Source organism: Notamacropus eugenii, chromosome 1 (genome assembly GCF_028372415.1).
Source record: "Notamacropus eugenii isolate mMacEug1 chromosome 1, mMacEug1.pri_v2, whole genome shotgun sequence".
NCBI classification, from domain to species: Eukaryota; Metazoa; Chordata; class Mammalia; order Diprotodontia; family Macropodidae; genus Notamacropus; species Notamacropus eugenii.
This window is the reverse complement of record NC_092872.1, coordinates 681,051,986-681,058,731: the sequence shown is the minus strand read 5'-3', so window position 1 is coordinate 681,058,731 and position 6,746 is coordinate 681,051,986.

Sequence of the window (6,746 nt, the reverse complement as noted above, 5' to 3'; positions counted from 1 at the left end):
AACATTTGACTCTACTACTGCAGTGAGTACAACTCCAGTGGGCTGGCCATGTTGTTCAAATGCCAAATGTATACTTGCCAAAAAAGTCTATTTTATGGAGGACTCACACAAGGCAAGTACTCACACAGTGGTTAGAAGAAGTGATAAAAGGACATTCTCCAAGATGTAGCTTAAGAACTTTGGGATTGATTATGTGATAAGGGAATTACTGACAGAAGAATGCCCAACATGATGTGTCTTCATCAGAGAAAGTTTTGTTCTGTGTGGGCAAAACAGAATTTAAGTACTGAAAAGAACATGAAGTGCACAAATTTATAGGATCCACTCCAAATCTTCACATGGACCATTTGTACTTAACCCTGTGGTAGAACATTTCAAACTTGAATTTGTCTGATCAGCCACATTTGGCTGATAACTTGACTCTAACATATTGGTTTCAATTTGAGCCTCTTTGAGAATAACGGAAAACACCTGACCAACCAAGTATACCCCTCCTAGGTCTGTATTCCAAAAGAGAACAAAACCCAAAACAAAAGGAAGAAGACCTATATGTACAAAAAAAATTATAGCAGCTCTTTTTTGATGTCAAATAATTGGAAATTGAGGGGATTCCCCTCAGGTGGGGAATGGCTAAAAAATTGCTGTATATGATTATGAGAGAATTTTGTGCTATAAGAAATGATGAGCAGGATCCTCTTAGAAAAACCTGGATTTACATGAGCTAATGCACAGTGAAATTGTGGACAAAGAAGCAGCAATACTATAAGATGATCAGCTATGAATGACTTATCTATTCTCAGCAATACAATGATTCAAAACAACTCTAAAGGACTTATGATGAAAAATGCTGTCTATCCCCAGAAAGAGAACTTTTAGTATCTGAATACAGATTGAAGCATATTTTTTTAACTTTATTTTTCTTGAGGGTTTTTTTGGTCTGTTTTTTATGACAACATGACCCATATGGAAATATTTTGCAGCACTACACACATATAATCTATATAGAACTGCTTGCCTTCTCAGTGAGGGCGCAGGTGTGGAGGGAGGAAGGGAGAGAATTTGAAACTCAAAGTGTTAAAAAACAAATGTTAAAAATTGTTTTATATGTAATTGGGGAAAATGAGATAATAAATAAATTTCAAAAAGAAAAGAAGTTATACCATGTGACAAAGAGGAAAATGAAGGAAAAATGTAAGGATAATGAGCTGAGTACAATCAAACTACAAAAATGATGAACTGATTTTGCAGAGGAATTAGCCTAATGTGTAAGGAATTTCTCATGATATCCACAAAAAAACTCATTAATCACCTGATACATGTCAAGTCTTTTCATTCACGTGGAAACAAAGAGCATAGATAACAAGAAGTTATGGAAATATAATAATTGATAGGTACAGAAAGCTTAAGACAACAAAAAGTCCCTAAATTAAATCCAAATATTTGGGTATTTTCACTGCATATTTTTGAATGGGTTGGCAATTCATCCAGAAAGCTTGAAGCAGAAGGCAAATGATCTGTTTAGAATCATGAAGGACATCAATTCAGCTAGAGATAGCGCATGAAATTGTTTCAAGTATAAAGATCAACACTTCTAAGAAGTGACGTGCATTTGGACAAAGTGTTAACTTTTGGGTACCATGTATTTTGACTTCCTAATCTTCAATAAATTCACTTAGCCTTGAACTTTGACTGACAACTGACCCATTTTTCATTCTGTCCCCTTGGCAAAATTGATCCTTTTCTCTCTATATGTAAGCTTTCTAATTATTGGCATATGCCAATCTTGCCATAGGCAGCACATAGTTGATTTAGATACGTGGATACAAAACTTTGCAAGCTGAAAATTGTGACTGGTCTAATTATCTACTGATCATTTATGTGGCTATCATTATTCGTTAAAAGAAGTGGAAGGAATCTTAGAAATCATTGAGTCTACTCTATCCTCTCACTTTATTGAGGAACTTCTAAATATGAAGGGATTTGTTTAAGGTCCCAATAGCAGTTAGTGCCAGCGATGGGGAAAAGTCATTGTCTCCTGATTCCTAGGTCAGAATCAACAAAAACACTTATGTACAATAAAAATCACTTCTACCAAGTCATATGCATTAATTTATTCAATATTAACTCAACATTCATTAAGCATAAAAATGAAAAGGGCAGGGAGGAGCCAAGATGGCAGAGTAGAAAGACACACACATGCTAGCTCCTAACCCATTGCCCATAAAATACCTGTAAAGAAGAACTCCCAACAAATTCTGGAGCAGCAGAAGCCACAGAACAACAGAGTGGAGGAGATTTCTGTTCCAGAGAGACCTGAAAAACTGACCCCAAAGGTTTGTCTCTCAGCAGACCCAGAGCAGAGCCCAGCCCTGTCTTGGCTGCGCAGCACTGAGGGCAGCAGATCCGAGCAGGCTCCAGGGACAGAATCTCCAGCAGCAACACAGGTCCCTCCATCCACAGGCATCAAAGGTCAGTGAGAGGGTCTTTTCAGCGAGAGGGGAGTGGGGTGTCCCCATGACTCAGGCCCCCTCGGGAGACAGCAGCAGAGGCAGCAGCAGACGAGCTCTCAAAGCAGGCAGGAGCTTGTATCCATTGCTGAAGGTCTCCACATAAACCCCCTGAGGGAACTGAGCCCCCAAGTGGTGGCCCTGCCCTGACCTGAGCACCTGAACTTAATCTCACACTGAATAGCAGCCCCACCCCCACCCAAAGCCCTGAGGCTGGGAAGCAGCATTTGAATCCCAGCCCCTAAGTGCTAGCTGGTGGGATCTGGAGGTGAGGTGGGTGTGGAGAGGAAACTCAGAAGTAAAGTAACTGGCTGGGAAAATGCCCAGAAAAAAAAGAAATAAAAATAAGACCATAGAAGGTTGCTTTCTTGGGGAACAGGTGTCTCCCTCCATCCCTTTGGATGAGGAAGAATAAGGTATACTGTCAGAGCAAGTCAAGGGCCCTCCCACCAAAGGGGACTTAAACTTGGCTCAACCAACAGAAGACCTTAAAAAACAAGTTAGCAGCTTACTAAAGGAGAACCAAAAAAACGCTGAGGAAAATAGCAGCTTTAAAAAGAGGGTAGCTCAATTGGAAAAAGAGGTCCAAAAAGCCAAAGAGGAGAAGGAGGTTTTAAAAAGCAGAATTAGCCAAATAGAGGAGAAGGTTCAAAAGCTCACTGAACAAAATAATTCATTGAAAGAGAGAACTGAGTCCAGGGAAAAGAATGACTATGAGTTAAATGAAGAAGTTAGTAGACAAAACCAAAAATTTAAAAAAATAAAAGATGAGGTGAAAGAACTCATTGGAAAAACAACTCACCTGGAAAATAGATACAGGAGAAATAATTTAAAAATTATTGGACTACCTGAAAGTCATGATCAAAAAAAGAGCCTAGACACTATCTTCCATGAAATTGTCAAGGAAAACTGCCCTGATGTTATAGAATCAGAGGGCAAAATGGATATTGAAAGAATTCATCATTCACCTCCTGAAAGAGACCCAAACAGAGAAACTCCTAGGAATATTGTGGCCAAATTTCAGAGTCAAGATCAAGGATCAAGGAGAGAATACTGCAAGCAGCTAGAAAGAAACAATTTGAGTACTGTGGAAATACAATCAAGGTAATATAGGATCTGGCAGCTTCAACATTAAATGAACAAAGGGCTTGGAGTAGGATATTTCAGAAGTCAAAGGAACTGGGATTGAAGTCAAGAATCACCTACCCAGCATATCTGAATATGATACTTCAAGGGAAAAAATGGACATTCAGTGACAGAGACAAATTTGAAGATTTCATGTTGAGGAAAAGACCAGATTTATATTTAAAAATGTTACTTCCCAAGACAAGAATCAAGAGAAGCATGAAAAGGTAAACAGGGGGAAAAAAAAGAAAAATCATAAAAGACTCTCTAAAGCTGAACTGTTTACATTGCTACATGAAGAGAAAATATTTTTAACTCGAATCTTTTCTCAGTATTTGGGTAGTTGGATATATTGTACACACACACTCACACACATACACATAGATAGATAGAGAGTACAGGTTGTGTTATATCAGAAGAGATGATATCCACATACACACACACAAAAAAAATAAATGAACAAATGAAACAAAATAAAATAAAAATTAAAGGGTGAAGGAGGAAAATACCGGGAAGAGAAAGGGAGTAATGAAACAGGGCAGGCTATAACTCATAAAAGAGATAAGAAAAATCCTATTCAATGGAGGAGATAAGGGAGAAGGGGAGGGGGGGTGAATAAAGCTACTCTCCCCATATGTGACTGAAGGAAGGAATAACATGCTCACTAAATTTGATATGAAAATTTATATCACACCACAGGAAAGTAGGAGAGGAGGCAACAAGTGGAGAGAGGGGAATGTTAGAAGGGAGGGGAAATGGGAGAAGGGAGTCACTAGAAATAAACACTTTCAAGACGGGACAAGGTCAATTGTAGGTGGGGAAAATAAGGGGGATAGGGTAGGTCAGAGGGCAATCTAACTAGTATTACACAACATGATTACTATGGAAGTCTTTTGCAAAATAACACATGTTTAGTCTGTATTGAATTGCTTCCCTTCTTAGTGGGGCTGGGGAGGGAGGGGGGGAGGGAGAGAAGTTGGAATTCAAAGTAGTAGAAACGATTGTTGAGAATTTTTACTTCATATAATCGGGAAATAAGAAATACAGGGATCAAGGTATGGAAATTTATCTTGCCCTGCAAGAAAAGAGAGAAGATGAAAATAGGACAGGGGTGGGGTGTGATGGAGGGGAGGGTAGATTGAGGAAAGGAGCAACCAGAATGCAAGGTGTTAGGAAGTAGAGGGAAGGGCGTGATGGGGAGAAAAATTGGTCATGTTACAAAGTGAGGTAAAAGTAATTAGTATTGAAACAACAGACTGAATTAATTATTGAGAATAAATCAATGACATCTTTAGTTTGGAGAAAAGGATTTCAGTCTAACTTTCCAAGAGGAAGGTAGCCTCGGGTAAAATTTGGCATCGATGGAAAAGTCAAGGTTTTAATGGTAAATTTGATTTTATGATTAGCATTTAATCAGGAACTAGAATATGTATAGAAAGACACGTAAGCCACTTAAGTCTTGCCTAAAAGATGTTCCTTAGCCAAAGTGAAACTATAATCATATTTTAAACCTGGTTATAGGAACTTGCCATTTTTAGATGCTATGGGACCATTAAGTGACTGTTCTTCTGAATCTAATTCCAGGTATGAGAAACAAGAAAGGCGATCCAAGCCTCCATTACATGATGCCAGTATGCTCATGAGGTGCTAGTATGAACTGCATAAGTTATCTCAAGGGAAGAGTAGCTGCTCAGCATGGGCTGAGGTGGGATTCTATTCACTCAATTTCCCCACTGACACCTGGCAGACTTTAAGCCTGAGTGAATGCAAGTGGACAATCTACTCCTGCCTGGCATAGACATGAAGTTGGGGAGATTTTGTTTGCCTGCAATTTCCCTACTCTTGGTGGCAATTTCCTCTGGTCAAAAGGTTTGTAAGCTTAATACTAGATCTATTCAATTATAGATTATGGGTACAGGAACATCCGAGGCTGTCTAAAATCAAGCTATTAGGCAAAAGACTTTAGACCAACAACATTAAGTTAGGGTCCGTTTATTCTTCATAATACTGTGGAGACAATTAGATCAAGAGATTGTGAAGTTAGCAACATAAATATAATCTGTGTCTCAGTTGGCTTATGTTTAAAAAAAAAACTCTTTAGTGGTCCATATTGTAAATACTTTAAAAAGATATATCACCTGACCAAAAGTTTGAATTACTTTATCTGTTATAACTGTGTTAAAAATAAATTTTAAAAAATGAAAAGGGCAACATTCTATTTCCTTCCTTGTTTTCTTAATTTTAGATCCCATTTAAAAATATCACATAGACCCAGTCTAAAAAGCAGAATATGAATCTATGAGCACTTTTATTTATAACCTTTACTAAGTCAGCAAAAACTGTATGTACATATATATATACATATGTTCATATATATATATATTTGTGTATATATATATATATATATATATATATATATATATATATAAACTGTATTTTTATATATTTTTTCTGCCTTGAAGATATGGATGCCTATAAAAAATCCTTTCCTCATCAGATATAATCCTAAGTAATTCTTCTCTGTCTAATTTCCCTTTTAAAATCATAGACTGTTAAAACTATAGGTACCAGAAAGCACATCTGAAAAGAATAAATGTGAAGTATTGCATGTTTAGTTCAAAAACTTAATTGTCGGGTATAACTTTTGGGAGAAGTTGTTGATTAGTTCAAAAAAGAACTTTGGGTTTTATTGAATTATAAAGCTTATGTCCCTGATAACAGTGAAATAGCAATCAGAAAAGTTAATGAATGAGATTTTAGGCTGTATTTAGTGAGCGTAGTGTCTTGTAAAAAATGGTAATAATCCCTTGTGCTCTACATTAGTTGAACTAGATTTGAAAGATTGTGTTCTGTTCTGGGCCCATGTTTTAGGGAGTTCCTGCTTCATCTCAAATGAGATAACATGTGTAAAGCACTTAGCCTCATATTTTGCACATGCTAAGTGCTTAATAAATAATTGTTCTTTTCCCCTTTATACCTCCTAGATTAGCAAAGATCACAAAAAGTTTAAACAACATATGTTGGAGGAGCGATGGAAAAATGAGCACATTGATGTAATGTTGGTGTACCTGTGAATAGGTAAAATCATTATACACAGAAATGACTAACTTACAC